Source organism: Triturus cristatus, chromosome 6, assembly GCF_964204655.1.
Source record: "Triturus cristatus chromosome 6, aTriCri1.1, whole genome shotgun sequence".
NCBI classification, from domain to species: domain Eukaryota; kingdom Metazoa; phylum Chordata; class Amphibia; order Caudata; family Salamandridae; genus Triturus; species Triturus cristatus.
Window position 1 is genome coordinate 654951860 of NC_140589.1, and position 18771 is coordinate 654970630.

The window sequence follows — 18771 nt, forward strand, 5'->3', positions numbered from 1 at the left end:
TTCATAGTTAACTGTGAAGAGACCCCTGGGAAAGAGAAGCCCATTGATCTCAGTTTTTACTGTTCTTAAGTTAGCATGAATCCAGCTGGGGGCAGCTGGCTCCAGAAACAGTTGGGTGTGGTTGACAAGGATAGGACAGCTCATTTCCTTAGACATAGTCCTAGCTGGAGCACCAAACTCTTCCAGAAACAGAAGGGTGCTGCCATCTTGGATTTAATCCAGAATAGTGCACTGTGGTATAGTTTGCAGCAAGGCAAACAAGCTGTGCTGAAAAAGCAGAGAGGTTTTCCCTGTGAACGTTTTTCTCATTGGTTAAGGAGTGTCCAGGTTTCACCTCAACCCTCTTGCTAGTGAATCCTACACCCCCAGCCAATCAGCGAAAGAACAGAAGAGGACAGGGCCTGCTGTTTTTCACCTTTGTGGAAATCTGAAGGCTGGTCTTGTTCCCACTTGTACCCAGGTTTGAGAAGTGAACGTCAATGTCCAATTGTGTGAACTCCTGTGTGGCTACAGGGATTCAACAAGAGGCCTTTTCCATGAGACACCAGTTGATCAGTTGTAATTGCACATATACTGAACACTGCTGGTGGCCTCTGCTGGAGTGATTCCTGGCTCCCAAGTGCTGTCCATGAGTTCCTGGGAGTCCTAGAAGTAACCAAGGTAAACTGCTCCAGAAAACCTAACAAGATGGAAGTAAGGAAACTTCATTGAGGACTCACTGAGGCATCACAGTAAAGGTGTCCAATTGTGAGAGGATTTTTTCAGACTCAGCTTCAGGCTTGTCCTGCAGGAGAATTTGAGCTCCAAAAAAAGAAAATCTTTACTGGCTGAATACAGAAAAAGTATCCAGCCAATGAGAGGGCACTGGTGGATACAAAAGTTCACTTTTCTCACTCCGATGTTTTCCTGCACAAAAGAATGGTTTCAGAGGTACCTTGTCCAATATCTTGCTGACTTTGAGAGGACTTGGCTGGTTGCATCCTTCAAATCAGAATGTAAAACTCATACTGAGACAGCCCGCTTGGTGTATCCGACCTCCACTTCTTTGTGGTTGAACTGAAATTGTGCTTTGGTCCCAGTCAACTGTGAGCTGTGAAAACCTTTTCTTGGTGCCTTGTTCCCTGAAAATTTCAAAATTTAGATCTTTGAATCCCCTTATTGGACTGTAATCATTTTTGTGTAAATTTTCTACTTAAAATTTTCCCTATTTTTAGAAGTTGGTTGTTGGATTTTGATTGTGTTTTGTTTTGACTTTCCCACTGTTTTAGTACTAATAAATACTTCAGCAACTTTTCCTTAATTTAGGCCGGCCTGCTCTGTGCCATTGCTACCAGGCTTTCAGTCCAGGTTTATTTTATTGAACTTGTGTATTGGACCTGACAATAGTGTAGAATTATTGCTTGGGAAAGACTCACATCCTCCCCAATTATTAACCCATTTTATTATAGGATCTGTCACTAACCATCCTCATGATGACCTGGATGCTGGGGCTGGTCTTTCATGTGTGCCTCTTTGGTAATTTACTGTCCTCTCGGAAGGCTTTATAGGATTTGTTCTGTCTATCTGGAAGCTGCATGTATATGCTAGTTCTTTCGCCATTTCCTTCTAAAAATTACTTCTTGAGTTGACTTGTTTATGGAGGTCAAACTTGGTGAATCATGAATTCTGTCCTTGGATGTATGGTCGATCGCTCCTCTCAGAAGACCATTCACTGCTCATTTATCAGCCTCCTTTATTACAGTCACATCCAGTTTCAGGTCCTCCAGCTTCTTGAACAATTCCTATAGGAACCCTAACACATGTGCATGGTTGCAGAAAGATTCATAGCTCAAGGACTGGTGAAAAACCCATGTTTTTTTTAGAGTGGGAGGACATCAGATAGTTGAACACTGGCATCTGTGTTAATGATGCAGATCTCACAAGCTAGGAGGAGGGGGTTTAACATTGTAGTGATCTTGGCCAGTGTCTTGACCTTGTACCCTAAATCCCAAGATTCCAGGGTTCTCTGTATTTGCATATTTGCAAATGCGCATGCGCATACGCCCGCACATGCACATTTCTTGCAAGAAATGATCATGCGCGGGCGTCCGCACATGCGCATTTGTCACAAGAAGTTGGAAACGAGGAAGAGGGAGCCCCGGAGACGCCGCACTGCAGGTAAGTCTTTACATTTAATTATTTTATCATGCATGATATTATTTTAAAAGGAGGGTGGGCGGGAGGCGGGCGGCGCGTAGTAGGGCTACGCGGAGCACGCGAGTGTGCGTAGATTTGGGCACACTACACGCTGCTCCACGTAGCCCCACTTCGCCCACTACGCCCAGGCTTATTATCTACACCTAAAAACCTGTGTTTGGCAAGGACAGTGAATCGGCCAACCAGTTTTTGGATAAGTGGATCATTTGGGCCCTAGATTGCCCCTCTATAGGGTCATGAAGTGCTGAGAGCAAGGACTTGCACCAAATGATTTAATGCTGGGCTCTTATATCTAACTCTCTAAAAAAACTGTAAATGTCTAAAGCGCATATGGCACAAAGTCCGTAGTGTCAGCAGCAAAGCAGACTATCATGTGGCCTTAAAAACCTATCATAAAAGAATACATGCTACTCATAGGCTCTTCTATGACAATAAGATTGAATCCTCTCGTACCTCCAGAGAATTGTTCTCCATTGTTAAATCCCTGACATCATTGGATTGCGTTTCTGCACATGCTACCTCCCTCCCTGAAAGCTGTAATTCCATTGCACCCTTTTTCCATGAGAAGTTGGTTCATATCCACCAGATGTTCCCTGAATCAGTGAAGAATCTAGGATGCCAGAAGGCTGGGTTTGAAGCCTTCACCTCTTTGGAGGGTCTTTCACGCTTCATCTGTCCCTCTCCAGAGGAATTGTGGGTTTTGGTCAGCAGAGTAAAATCAGGATCCCCAGAGGATCCTGCTCCCCCAGAATCTTGAGACAGGTCATGGAATCTATTCTGCTTGGTCTGAGCAATATTCTGAGTACCTCGTTCTCCTCTGGCCTGATACCTACAAAGTTGAAACTTGCTATCTTCAAGCCACTTCTCTAAAAACCCACCCTGCACCCTGCCTCACCGGAACATTTTAGACCTAGCTTGCTGCTCCCTTTCTTTGCCAAAGTGGCTAAGAAACACATCAATGCCCAATTGACATGTTTTATGGAATCTAATAACTTGCTTCACGAGTCCCAATTTGGGTCCCAGGCCCAATACAACACTGAGTCAGCATTATTGCAGGCCTCGGAGTCTCTGAGATCTTCTGCGGACCATGGCCACACTGCCTCTCTGGATATGTTGGACTTAAGTGCTGCATTTGATACCGTCTCCCATGGCCCACTGCTGCAATAGCTCTGGAACTGAGGTGTGCTCTCCTCTGCATTGAAGTGGCTGGCATCCTTCCTTCAAGAGCGCACCTTCCAAGTAGTTCAAACACCTTTTGCTTCAGAAGTGTTGGCCCCTGGTCCTGGGGGTGTCCTAGGGCTCTACGCTGAGCCCCACGCTATTTAGCATCTATGTACGACCCCTGGCAGATATCAATGACAAACACAATGTCACCATGGTGTTTTAAGCCGATGACACACAGTTTATCATCACTCTTGCTTAGGATGAAGGGGGATCGTTTTAGATCATGCCTGGTAGAATTAGCTCAGTGGATGAACTCTAGCTGCCTAAAGTTTAATGCCAACAAAACAGAGGTTGTCATAGTCGGCAAACAACCCTCTGTGTGGTCCTCAGCATGGTGTCTGAGGGCATTAGGCCCCACTCCTAGCCCATAGATTTAGGAATATGGCGTGACGCAAACTTTCTTTCGACTGCCAAACAGCCTGCCTGGCCGGAATGTTCCTAAAATGTTAGCCAAGATCCATGATCTTCTTCCCTTGGCAGCTAGAAAATCTGTAGTGGAGGTCCTTGTAATCTCAAGACTAGATTACTATGACAGTCTCTACATCGGAGCCACTCAGGGCAGGTCTCGTAAGCTTCAAAGAATGTAAAATGCAGCTGCCCAACTTTTTTTGAAGCTCCAGCTGAACTACACTGGCTCCCGCTGGAAAAATGTATCAACTTTAAGGCTATATGCCTCTGTCAAAAAATTCTTAACCACAGAGAGCCTTACTATCTTTCCAACTTGGTTAAAGTCCTACTGTGGAAATTTAGCTTGCAAACTGAACATTATCTGCGCCATCTTGCCTCTCCCCAGCGCCACGCACAGCGAATGCACGGCCGCCATTTTAGGCACCCCACTCTCTCCCCGCTCATTCTCGATCACCAGCGCTTCCCCCTGGCGCTGCGAACATCCCCCCGCGCGCCGGCCACCCCCGCTCTCTCATACACGGGCCATAAACCCTCTCCTTCAGCGCGACCCTGCTACGGAACCACATCCGACCGACATCCCATACATGGTCATGCCGCACCTTTGATAACCCCCTTCCTCTGCGCCCCATTGTCCGAACTAGTCCCAGGCCATCACCTAGCCCTGCGGATGCAGTTTATTGCCCCTACTGTAAGGGAAACACCCCACATCAAAGGGATTACAGTGGATCAAAGCCCCTACCCCCTGAGACCCGGCCGGCCGCACACACCCCTGGGAATTGGCGGAATTCCCTGCTGCGCGATAGCCATCTCCCACTGCGGGTAGGGTGGGAACCTCTACTGTAACTATGTGTGGGATCGGATCTGAGCCGGGGCTTCAGGGGATGTTCTTTCATGCATCAAGAGAATCTCAAGAATGTACTATGTGTAATAAAGCAATAAACCGGTGTATAAGAGACCAGGTCTCAGAGATGCGGTTAGAGCACCTCGTGACGATACCTTGCTGTCTGATCTGATGTGTTCTGCTCCGACGGAATTAAACTTTGTTTCCTGCCTTCCAGTCTCCGGCGCCTGCCTCTTTCATTGGTAAATTATCGAGTGGTATGAGAGGCGATTACCGCCGGGCAATACTTGAAAGGTTATCGACTGAAACTGCCGCTACCATTTAACAATTGGCGTCCCAAACGTGGGGCCCATCAGCGACACGTGGATCCAGTGGGAGAGGTCCCGACGACAGAGTGAACGACTGCAACGATCGGGAGAGCTCCTGCCCAATAGACCCTCGTCTGGCAGCCGATCATCCGAACTTCACTGGTTCCGAGCAGACCTCTCTCGAGTGATCTACGGTCCTGACTGGGAACCATCAGGAGTGCCGCGGCAATAACGGAGAGTAGAGGATGATCGGGCGCTGGAGGCGGAAGACGAGAAACTGTCCACGCGGTCCGGGTAAGGTCGTGATACATGACAAATTGCGAAATAATTGATTGATTGTCCGAAACTTTTTGAATACTAGTATTGCTCATTGATTGTGCTCATTGATTGTTCTCTTTGAGATATTCGCTGTCTACAAACGGGGAGGAGTAGAAATACTCTCTCTCTCTCTCCCTTTGCAGATAGTGAAGGGTAGGTAACGCAGACTTTTGTCCCCGTTGAAACCCGTCGTGCCTATCTTTATCTCCCCACTGATTGATTGTCCGAACATTGATTGTTTTGAAGAATAGTGCTCTTTGAGATATTCTCTGTTTGCAAATAACGTAGAATAGGAATATTCTGTCTAGTCTTTGCAAATAGTGAAGGGTAGGTAATGCTGACTTTTGTCCCCATTGAAACCCGTCATGCCTATCTTTATCTCCCATTGATTGATTGATTGATTGATTGTCCGAACACTAGTTGTTCGATATTGGTTCTTTGGAGGTATTCTCTGCTTACAAATAACGAAGAATAGAGATATTCTGTCTAGTCTTTGCAAGCAGTGAAAAGATAGGTAGTGCTGACTTTTGTCCCCGTTGAAACCCGTCATGCCTATCTTCTCCCCACTGATTGGTAGTTGGTTCTGCCCGGACCGCTTATTAGAGGTGAACCATCCGGCTCCACTGGAGGGCACCCCTAATAAGGACATGTTCACTAAATATGGACTAGTCGCCGTAGCTTATACCAAGCTATGGCATAAATATACAAAGAAGGACCCCGAGAGTCAGTGGCCACTGATGGGATCCTTCGACGACCATAAGATAGAAGTGCTAGAAATAGCCCTGCGTAGCAATAAGACCACGCCTACTATGCTTGACAGTATTGGCATGTGGCGCAAAGAAGCAACGCAACGGAAAAAGAGGGAAGAAGTAAAAGCAGAAAAGGAATTACGAAAGGCAGCTCACCTTGCCGCTAGAAAGTTAGAAGAAGAAATTAAGGAGAGAAGGGAAACTAAACTAAGACAGGAGCCCGAAACATCAGGACAGTACGCTGTTAGGACCCCTTCTTTGCTCTACCCTGAGTTGTCCTCCAAGCAGCGAACGAATGACGAATTACTGTTAGGTCCCCCGATCATTTACATGCCCCCTCCATATGCACCCTCCCAGTCAGTAGTGCAACACCCACAACCCCCGAACACGAGCGAAAGTAGCACAGGGGCCTCGGTCCTCACGGCCTCCGCGCCGGCCGAGCCTCCTGTGCTGAACACAACATCGGCAATAACGCTAGATGACCATGAGATGGGAAAGAAAGATTCCACCAGAATGAATCGATTAACGAAGGATGAACGAACAGGAATCGACAAAATAGTAAAGGCACTGGTGGGATCCTTTTTGGCCTTACAAAAACTAAAGTAACGCTAGGAGTTAGCCCTTTGTGGGACATATGAAACCAAGGGAAGGAGTCAAGCTCACGGTCGAGACGGCCACGAGGTGGCCCGACTCCATTACTCCCGCTACCTAAACCTGTCTGCCCTACTGCCCACCCCGCCCAATAAGCATGACAAAATCCCGCACAAACGGAAGCCTGCTGACACCCACCATCGACGTCACCAAACTAGGGCTAGATCGCGCGCAATTGGTCTATGTTATTTTTCCGATTGCACAGTAACCTCCTTGTGCTCGTCATCAAATTGCAAATAGGTACAAACACTCCAACGAAGTAGTATAGTTATAACATTTTAATAACTTATAAGATATAACGAACACACCAACAGGGTAACCAGGTTAAAACACGTTTTAAAACAACTATTTACATGACAGTCTGCTGCAACCTCCATCCCAAAGCCTTAACGTCCACGTGACACCGTCCTCGCCTCTCCTTCCTCGAAATTGCAACATTGGCCTGTTTTGGGCGGTTCTTTTAGTCGGCTTTGGGCTTTAAAAGCCATGCAAAAATCCATTGACATCAGTGGCGGACGACTGTGCGAATAGGCCGGAGGCTATACGAAGCGCCGAAGTTCTGGCAACCCCAAGACGGAGCCCGCCACGCTGTGCGGGCCTTTCCGTTTTCTCTTCTTCTTTCTTTAATGAGGGCTGATGCCCTGCCGGGGGGGAGGCGACGCAGACGGGCCTCCCCCACCTCCCCAGGTGGAGGCTCACCAGCAGATGAGGACGCCCCAGCCATCTTTTTCATCGGCCTGCTGAATTTCACCCTGGCACGCTGTGCGGATCTTCCCGCTTTCTTTCTTCTTTCTTCAATAAGGGCTGATGCCCTGGCGGGGGGAAGCGACGCGGACGGGCCTCCCCCGCCTCCCCAGGTGGAGGCTCGCCAGCAGATGAGGGCACCCCAACCGCATCTTTCACACGTCAGCCAGCTGAGTTGCGCCCTGCCACTTCATTCGCCGTTCGGCTGAGCCGGCGCCCCTGCACGCGGCCGCCAGGCAACCACCCAAGCACAGGGTTCACCAGGACTGCCGCTAGCACCCGACGCGAGGAGTGGGCCCCCGCAGCCAGGTAATCGGGGACCCACCCCGGTGGTGATACCATCCAAACTGCTGTCGTCGCTGCTACTGGAATCACCCCGGTGGCAGTACCATCTGAACTGCCGTTGTTACTGCTGTTGGCTCCTCTCCGGTGGCTGTACCGAAGAGCTGCTGCTACTGCTGCCCTTGAACTCCGGCGGTCGGCTCCTCCGGATCCAGGCCTAAAGCCCACCGTCAGACAATTCTGGACTCGAAAGCTTGTCTGCTTGGGCATGGGCCCCACCCTTGACAAGATGCTCCCCTCAGCCTTGCAGAATCGGCTGGAGTCATTTGACACTCGACTCCTGCGGACTTCCGGTAAGGACAAACCGCTGCCACTGCTCTTTGCCCCGGACAGCAGCCACCTTGACTCCGCTTGGTGCAGTGAGAAAGTAAAGCGTCGGCGGAGGAACCCGCCTGCCGCACCGCCCCAAGAACGAACCATGGCATTGCTACAAGGTTGCAGTGACGCCATGCTGACGCAAAGTTGACGCTAACGAAAGTTCTCGAACTACCGAAAGGAATTCTGGTTCAACAGCTAATTCATGGAAAGACTTAGACTGTACACTGGCCCGACCCCGCCCCAAAATAGCGCCGACGAAGGAAAGGCCTACCACTCCTTGTGGCGTTCCAGTCACGTGACATTTGTGTTAAAAAGAAATATACATATATATATGCGATGCTTGCACACATGATGGGGGGGGAACCGATTTTTATGTTAATATAGTGTTGCTCATGTTGCTCGACGCCTCTCACACCGTGGCCGGCCTATAGCGGCTGTAGGCCCGTATTTCTACACTGACATTGTTTTAAATAAAGGGCTTCTTAAAAAGGAATTACGGAATCAGTGTCATGACTAATCATCTAGGTTGTTGAAAGTTTTTCTTTTCGAATAAATGATTGTTGCTCCCAAGCGAAAGAATACAGATATTACAGACTCAATTTGCCTAAGATCTTTTTGTTTAACGGAATTTGTACCCATCACGCCTGTCCTTTTTCCAAGAATTGTCAAATCAATACTCAACTATAACTTAAGGTATATGCCGCACGCAAGGTATGGTATCTTGCACCATAATACACGACCGATTGAAAAATGTATGTACGACCAGGGAACCCGAATTTAGGAGATGAATGAACTAGAACATCTTTGCCTCGAACAAAAAGAATAATAGGTCTGTGGTATTACCCACTCCTGCGGCTAGCCTGGTACATGGTAGGTAGAACCTTTTCGTGTCTGCACGCGCTAGGGTATTTTGAATACTGCACCTCCCCTCCCCTCTTTTCCCCTCTACAGGTCACAACGAAGTTCCGACTGAAGAGTGGAGTGGACATGGACCGCACCGAGTTCAATATCAGGGAAAACATAGACAAACGTTGTGAGATAGTGCGTAAAATTACAGACCACCATTGGGAACATGAAAAACTGTATGATATGATTGTGCGTGTGTACTACGATTATACGGCATGAATGTGTATGCATTTCGTGTTTGGGTCACTTGAAGAGAGCGTCACTGTATGATTGAAGTGCTCGTCCACCGATCAAAGGGAGGAGAAGAAAGGGTCAGACACCCCCTAAGATAAACTACAAAATACTAAAGGTACGCAGCATGCATAGGAATAGAGGACAGGAAAGGAGAGGTCCCCATGCTCAACGCAGCCCTGAGTCTCCGTCTTAAGTCTCCGTCTTGATGCATGTACTGTCACACCCTATCCGGCATTTGTGTTCACGTGATCACCGAATTTATGTCTTTTCCCCGCTTGTGTTTTTTTACATAGAACAGACCCATGCTACTCCATGTTGTGTGTGCACCAAGTGGCCTATTATCTTACCCATGTCTCTCTCTCTCGTTTTGTGTCATATATACGCCAAATAGCCTACTTGATGCACACGTCTCTCTCTCTCTCTCTCTCTCTCTCTCTCTCTCTCTCTCTCTCTCTCTCTCTCACTCTCCTCCCCCTCCCTCACAAAAGGCTCTTTCTTGCCCTCTTTTCTGTTTGAATAAATTAACGACACCTACCTCCTCGGTAAGTGTATAATTGGCCTGGAGCACGGTGGTGTTCGAACAAATTGACTGAAACAAAACGACCGTACTTTGCCACGTTACTACCTCTCCTTTCTACAAATCTTGGGCTTAATTGGCTGAGAAAAGAAGGGACAGGTAAGACGACTGATGTCTCCCAATTTGGCCCTCATCACGGGGACTATATGTCAGTGGTTTCCGTTTTCTCAGAGCTTTAACAACGCCATCCCCACCGCCCAGAATTACCCCCGCCCAATTATCCCGGAATAGAATGTCTAAAACACCCCGTTCTCCCAAGATAACCCCAGCCCTATACTAGCCGCCTCAGAGTATTTCGTACGAAACAGCTGATGACCTTATTCACTAATAATACTTCGGCTAAACTGATAAAGGGCTATCTATTGTCGCCAGCAAAATTAATGCTTAGCTTATGTTCCTCCCCGAAATAGATACTCGTGAACACGTGACAGTAGCACCTCGCACTTTCTTTTTATAAACTTAGCAGTCCTCGGAAGGAAATATGTAATAACAAAACTTTTGTTGAGATGAACAAGCCTCTGCCGCAGAAGCCGGTTCGAATTTTTAATAGACTAAAAGGTTGACAGATGTCAGGCTTCCTGCAACCAGTATCGGGCACAGGAATCGGCACCTAGGGGGCCAGACGATGGACAGGGACACCCACAGAAACTTGCACAACAACAATAATTAATAGATTAGTAACGCACACACTAACATCAGAGTTAAAAGACACCAATCATGCAGCAACCGATAAAAACATGTCCGCAACTACTCGGTGGTTGGGAGAGAGGATGAAGTATGTAAATGCCCTCCCTGCCAACTCTCTAAGACTTTTGTTTCTTGTACCCATTTAAAGATAACGTGCTGCCATCGGAAGGGAGGGTTCGGACGTGACGCACAGCCTGGCTGCAGACCACGGAACATCTATGACATCGACCAAGGGGGAGGCTACGAAGCAAAAAGGGCGTGAGACGAGACACCATTTTCAGGATGATAAGCGCGAAGGGCTACATCGAGGCCCCCTGCTCACCGACCAGCGTGCCTGAAGTCTCAACCCGTCGGGCCCGATTGACGGGCCCAGTGCTGGAAGATTCTGCTCCCCTTGGTCCACATTTTTTATCTGATCCCACTCCACCCCCTCTTCCCTCGGCGTCCCGAAGCACGTCACACCCTTCTCTCTCTCACCATCTTTTATATGGATTATGAATCTGACCTACCCACAGAAGAACAAAAAGCAGGTACCCTGTCTCAAAGTACCTATGGTGAACTGTGTTAAGGAACAGGGCTGTGATCGGAAAACAGTGAATGATCCCACCCTGCAACGTGAGAAATTGGATTTGAGCTGGACCTTAGCTCCACCGCCGGTGCTCAACAGTGCCAACGAAAGAAGAACAACAATGAGAGCTTACCAGTGATGGCTCTTTATAAAAAAGGACACTGGAAAGAAGAACCCATGTCAAAGTTGAAAATCCTCTCCCAACCACCTTTTTATATTAGCTATCTTCTTATCAAGTTTTCATGATGTTGCATCAATCACTTCCGACTGTACACTGAGAAGTTAAGAAAATGTAACTTTGTATAGTAACATCCATACAACGCCGGCCATGTACACGACTATACTGTAACTCTGTATGTACTACCTCCTCGCCTACTTTATCACCTGTAAGTAACTATAAGCAAATGTGTCAGATTACTCCTGCATGCCCTAAAAACTCTGTATCTTTAAGGAATGTACGAAAGACATTAACGATATTATAGCTGAAGGTTAACGAAGATAAATGACGGCCAGGCAAGCTGGCGAGATATGTTAAAAGGGAGGACTGTGGAAATTTAGCTTGCAAACTGAACATTATCTGCGCCATCTTGCCTCTCCCCAGCGCCACGCACAGCGAATGCACGGCCGCCATTTTAGGCACCCCACTCTCTCCCCGCTCATTCTCGATCACCAGCGCTTCCCCCTGGCGCTGCGAACATCCCCCCGCGCGCCGGCCACCCCCGCTCTCTCATACACGGGCCATAAACCCTCTCCTTCAGCACGACCCTGCTACGGAACCACATCCGACCGACATCCCATACATGGTCATGCCGCACCTTTGATAACCCCCTTCCTCTGCGCCCCATTGTCCGAACTAGTCCCAGGCCATCACCTAGCCCTGCGGATGCAGTTTATTGCCCCTACTGTAAGGGAAACACCCCACATCAAAGGGATTACAGTGGATCAAAGCCCCTACCCCCTGAGACCCGGCCGGCCGCACACACCCCCGGGAATTGGCGGAATTCCCTGCTGCGCGATAGCCATCTCCCACTGCGGGTAGGGTGGGAACCTCTACTGTAACTATGTGTGGGATCGGATCTGAGCCGGGGCTTCAGGGGATGTTCTTTCATGCATCAAGAGAATCTCAAGAATGTACTATGTGTAATAAAGCAATAAACCGGTGTATAAGAGACCAGGTCTCAGAGATGCGGTTAGAGCACCTCGTGACGATACCTTGCTGTCTGATCTGATGTGTTCTGCTCCGACGGAATAAAACTTTGTTTCCTGCCTTCCAGTCTCCGGCGCCTGCCTCTTTCATTGGTAAATTATCGAGTGGTATGAGAGGCGATTACCGCCGGGCAATACTTGAAAGGTTATCGACTGAAACTGCCGCTACCATTTAACACTACTTGCCTGGCTGAAGCCTCAGATTCTCTGGAACAGCACTTGCAGTGATTCCTTGTGCTAAGCAAGCCCGGATGGTTGGTTGTTCCTTCGGATTCCGAGCTCTGAAACACCCTTCGCCCCTACTTGAGACTAGAACCTGCTGAGCCAATCTTCAGGAAAAAATCTAAACGCTGGCTGTTTAGACAGAGTTAATTCCCTTTAGTACTCACAGTGGTTTGGCATTGGTCTTTGCCTCTGATGCCTGATCCCTTTTAGGGTTTTTGCTTGCTTCTGGCGTTGTTCTTTTACTGTTCCTATATGGTAGCAATCCTAGCGCTGGGGACGCTCCAGCTGGAGTAATCTGATCGCTTTAAAAAACTGCTAACATAACACATAACATACTGAGCGTTCTAACTTCTGCAATACATCTGAAATAATTTCTGCTGCATGTGCTAGGCTTCTTACCAGTCTTCACTCAACTTTACTCGACCTTCCAAACCTGTGAACCCTGAAGAGTGCCTGTAGAGTGCCAGAAACCAGTTGCCTCACTCCTAGTCACCTCCCAGCAGGTAATGCTCAAATTTGCACCCTATGCTTTACTAATACCACTAATAGATAAAATTTACTTCTGGAGCCCCTGGGGCCATTAACTACTGCAGTGAAAAATGGGAGCAGAGAGAATAGTCTGAAATACGATTGGGGGATCAGGGAAGCAGGAAAGGACACAAGAAGATCTCTAAATGACCAATACCTCAGATTAATCCAGAATCTTGCTCGAATTCTACTTTGCTCCTCATGATTCTGTCCTGTAAACGATTGCTTCCCGCATTTGTTTTTTGAGTAGATTATATTCTGTTATGATATTCGTCTATTGTACTTTATTCATGTTTGCAAAATACAGTCTCTCGGGATTCTTGTCATTTTTTCCAGCACCTAATCAGATGTAGTGGAGAAATGTTTTTTTTCTGCATCTGCTGTCGGTTGCAAACACGTCCAAATCGACACTCTAAAACCCAAACTGAAATATTTGCAGGTCCCCGGGACAACGCACAAAGTATATGCTAATTGATCTGGGCACTTGAATCCATTCCAAAAGTAATATGGTAGTTTGAGAACCTACAAAGGTATTTGTTTTTTGGGGACACGTTAGGATGGCACTGTAGAGCACTCCACCTCCTGCTGAGAGTTTGTGAGTCGCTATTTATCACTTTTAACTCTGAGGGGGGATATTAGATTCTTGCGGGGAAGTGCTACATTTGTTTTCTCAAGTAAATCCCACCTGGAGTAAATTGTGTTTTTTCTTGGACAGCGGTTCGAGTGTAAACTTGAAGAAGAGTTCAGTCTGGTCTGCACTTGTGCTCCAAGAAATGTGTGAGAATCTGAGCTGGCACCCACGTCCCTGCTTCTGCTATGGCTTGAACTACATGCATATTGGGTCTGATGCTCAAACGTTTGTCAGCACGTAAGTCTCACTTAGGCCGGAAAAAAATATTTACCTTTATAAATCTTGCATCCAGATTCAGGATTGTTGGAATCAATATGGTGGATTTTCTAATATTGTGTGTTTAGAATTTGAGACGGGAGGGACAGAGATCTTACTACTAAAATGAGAAGGTGCAACACCAGATATCGTGAGACTAATCTCTTAGCTCTGCCCATGCAGCAAGTTGGATCCACAAACCATCCAGTTAGCCGCTTGAGAAATGTTAGCTCTGAAAAGTCAAACATTGGACGTGAAGCTAATAGAAATGGCAAAAACCCCAAACACAAGGAAGAAATACAAACAAAAAATAATTCACATAGGGGCAGATGTATCATTATAGCAGTTTGCGAGTCCTTAATAGATATTTTTAGAGAATCGCTATTAAGGACTCGCAAAATGCTATACAGATAGGAATCGCAATAATATTTGTGATTCCTAAGTATTCCTTAATTGCGAATCTCAAATTTCAATTCGCAATTAAGGAAAACCTTCCCATTAATTCCTATGGGCCTCTAGGGAATGGAAAGACATTCGCAATTTGCGAGTACCCATTAGGTAGTCGCAAATTGCAAATGCAATTTCAAGGGTGCAAGGCTGTCAAAAGGACACCCTGTTGCATCCCTGAAATATGTATGTGTGCACATATGGCGCACATACATGCCCTAAGGGCATGTATGTGCACCACATGGCACTTTGAAAAATGCCAAAAAGTGAATTTTTCAAAGAAATCGCAAATTACCACCAACTTGAAGTTGGTGGTATTTTGCAATTGCTTAAGGAGAAATGGCACAACTTGGGTGCTTTTTATATCACATTTAAGGAATCGCAATTTGCGATTCCTTAAATGCTTTCGCAAAATAGGGAATCGCAAATTTTGCGATTCCCTATTTTGCGAGGACCTTATGGGATGATACATCCCAAAAGGCTTTTTCCCGTTCGCAAACGAACCGATCATGAGATTCGGCGCCTTTGCGAACGGGAAAAGGGCTTCATACATCTGGCCCCAAGTCGATTAATAAGTGCTAAGACAGAGAACTAGAAGGGCGAAAATAATGCTGCCATAATTTGTGTAATGCCAGTGTTAAAAAATTGTTGATCAAAAAGAACAAAATCTACTATGGGAGACATAGAAGCACTACCAAAAAGCAGCCACAAACGTCTGAAAGATCACTTTATCTCATGAAAGGCAACAGGCAGGCCTCCGATCAAACATCGTGGAGGGATTTGTAGACGTATGAGGAGCTTGAAGATGATTATTTTGTTGACTGGGAGCCAGTGTACTTCTCATAGGTGTTCAGTGCTGTGGCTGTGGCTAAAGATGTTGAGGACCAGTCTGGCTGCACCGTTTTGAAAGTTCTGTAGTTTCCTAAGGAGATTCTGGGTGACGCCGATGTAGAGTGCGTTGCTGTAGTCGAGTCTGCTGATGATGAGTGCATGGGTGACCGTCTTTCTGGAGTCAGTGAGGATTCATCTGAATGTCTTTTGAAGCAGGCAGAGCATGCTGAAGCATGATGAGGATACCGCCTTGATCTGGCCTTGATCATTGTGAGCCCAAATGTGGCAGGCCGCCAGGAGCCGTTCCAAGCTGAGGGGGTGGGTGCCAAGATGAGTACCTCAGTCTTGTCTGGGTTGAGTTTGAGGCAACTATCTTTCACCCCGGTAACAACAGCCTTTGTTCCACTGTGGAAGTTGATTCTGGCATCTGTGGGTTAATTGATGAGGGAGAGGATCAGCTGGGTGTTGTCGGCGTAGAAGACGATGTTGAGTCCATGGTTCCTGATGATGGCAGCAAGGGGGGCCATGTAAACGTTGAAGAGGGTGGGGCTCAGGGAGGAGCCCTGGGGCACTCCGCAACTGATCTCTGTGGGTTCTGAGAGGAACGGAGGTAGTCAGACTCGCTGTGTTCGGCTGGTGATGAAGGAGTGGATCCAGTCCAGGGCCTTGTCATGGATGCCAGCGTCATGGAGTCTCGTGATGAGGGTGCGGTGGGAGACAGAATTGAAGGTGTTGAAGAGGTCCAGCAGGATGAGGGCTGAGGTTTCACCCCAGTTGAGGAGGGAGCGGATGTCGTCGGTGGCGGCGAGGAGTGTGGTCTTGGTGCTGTGGTTGCTTGCGAAGCCGGATTGGGAGTTGTACAGATGTGGTTGTCTTTGATAAACTTGGAAAGTTGGGCGTTGATGGCCTTCTCGATGACCTTGACTGGGAAGGGGGAGCAGCGAGATGTGTCCGAAGTTCATGAGGTCTGTCTGGTCAGCAAATGGCTTCTTGGCGTGTTTCCAGTCATCAGAGAAGGTGTCAGTCTCGATGAAGCAGTTGTTGGTTGGCCAAGCTATGGGGTGATGGGGTTGGCTGGTCTGTGGAAGATGTAGTACGGGCAAGGGTCTGAGGGATCTCCGGAGTGGATGCTTTTCATGTTCTTGAGTGTGTGGTCTGTGGTGAGCATAGTCCAGTTGAGCAGGATCTGTTGGGGTGTGGTGTGGTTGGGTGCGCTGGTGTCGGGTGTGGTAGGAGGGTCTTGGGTGTTGAAATTGTCAAAGATCTGCTTAATCTTGTGATGGAAGAAGGTGCCAAGTTTGTTACAAAGTTGTTGGGAGGTTGGGACGTCTATGGTCTTGCTGTTGGGCCTGGCAAATTCCTTGACGATGGCGAAGTGTTCTTTGCTGATGTGTGTGTTGGTGTTGATTCTGTCTTGGAGGTCCTTTTTCTTAGTGGCTTTGAGGAGCAGGTGGTGTGCGGTGACAGTGGTTTTGAAGGTTGTGTGGGTATCCGGGGTTTTGTTGTTCCTCCATCTCTTCTCGAGTCGTCTACAGGTGCACCTGGACTCTTGAAAGGTTGGGGTGAACCCGCTGGCTGTCTTGAATTTTTGCTTGCCGGGTGCCTTCTTGAGGGGTGCCAGAGTGTTGGTGCAGTTGGAGATCTATCCGTGGAGGTTGCATGGGAAGGTGTTAGCGTCTGCTGATTTTGGCAGTGTGGTAGTGCTGAGAAGGGCGGTGATATGTTCTTTGGTGACCTTGTTCTATCTACGTCATGGGGCAGTGAGGGCAGTGGTGTACAGTTGATGTGGTGAAGGTGAAGTGCACGCAGTAATGGTTGGTCCAGAGAAGGTCAGTGGTATGGCTGTAGGTGATGTTTCTGCAGGCGGAGAAGGTGGAATAGAGCGTGTGTGCTGCTGCGTGAGTCGGAGCAGTGACTAGCTGCTTGAGTCCGATGTTGGCAAGGTACTCCAGAAGCAATGCAGTGTTCTGGTCACTGGTGTTGTCCAGGTGAAAGTTAAGGTCACCGAGTAGGATGTAATAGGTGGATGCAAGAGCCTGGGGTGTGATGAAGTCGATGATGGTGTCGGTGAAGAGCGGGCAAGGGCCAGGTGGCCTGTAGACGAGGGTGCCACAGAGGGAAGTGTTGGGGTTGGGTCGTCAGATTGGGTGGCCAGGCAGAGGGTGTTATTGATGGCGATGCCTCCTCCTGGTCAGTTGGTGCAGTCCTTGTGGGTGATTTTGTAGCCGTGGGGGATGGCGTGGCGATGTCGAGGCCAGAGCTGGGGTTAGTCCAGTTTTCCATGAGAAAGGCAATGTCAGGAAAGACAGAGTTGAGGAGGTCCCAGAATTCTGTGGCGTGATAGTTTAGGGAGCGCTTGTTGGGGAAGATGCTGCTGAACCAGACGGATGGGCTGTTGGTCAGCTGGACAGCGAGATGAGCTGGAGTGTGGAGGTGGGTGAGAGTGTAGCTGCAGTTTCAGCAGCAGACAGGTCCTTGGGTGTTCTTCGTGTTGAGGGGGAGCGGGTGCTGCCTTTGTATCAGTGGAAGGTCCGAGATCCAGGGTCCATGGCTCTGGGAGTGATCCAGGCGTGGTCCAGGCACAGAAAGGCACAGACAGGCTTGCCTTTGGCACACCTTCCCCGTGGATGCGCAGCAGCCGCCATTAAGGAAAGTTCAAGAAAGAGGATGGGAAAAGGCTGAAAAGCAGAATCAACAAAAGGCAGCAAAAGGCAGAAAAAGTGAGACAGAGGGCAGAAAATAGCAGAAAAAGAGAGACAGAGGGCTGCCCAGCAGCTGAGCAGTGACGCTCTACCACTAGGACACCAGGAACTCAAACTCCTGACCAGAGGGTCAGCACAAGCAACAGGGGCAGCAGCTACCAGGTGGAGCTGTTCAAGGAAGGGAGCAGTCCACTAATAAGGTCAGTGGACTGCACCTTCACACGCAGTGGCTGCCATTAAGTAGTGTGCCAAGGGGCTGGACAGCTGGGGGTGGGGAAAAGCGTGGAGCGGGAAAGAACCACTGGAGGGGGAGGGCCGCAGGGGGATCACAGGGGCAGGAGCAGCAAGGCGGAGGAGAAAGAAAAGTGCAAGAAAGAAGATGAGAAAACGCAAAAAGGCATCAAAAGACAGAGGGAAGAACTAGTAGAGAAAGAGAGACAGAGGGCCTCCCAGCAGCAGAGCAGTGACGCTCAACCACTAGACCAACTGGGACTCGAACTTCTGACCAGAGGGTCAGCAACAGCAACAGGGGCAGCAGCTACCAGGAGCTGTGCAGGGAAGGGAGCAGTCCACTAATAAGGTTGGTGAGCTTGGACTTGGTTCTGATATATGATCATGCCAGTCGCATTGCTGAATAAGAGCAGAGCAGTGTCAGGCACTGCAACTATGGAAAATATTTGAACTGGTCCAGAAGCATCGAATTTAGCACAACATCATTGGCTAATTGCAAACACTCCAGTAAATCCTGCCTTGTTAATATTCATGAGATTATATATATAGAGTGTGAATTCCAAGGGACAGCAGACCTCCATTTGTATTCTCATTTGCAGAGAGCCAATCTTGCCCTCGCCCGTCCCTTAAAGGGACAAGGGCTT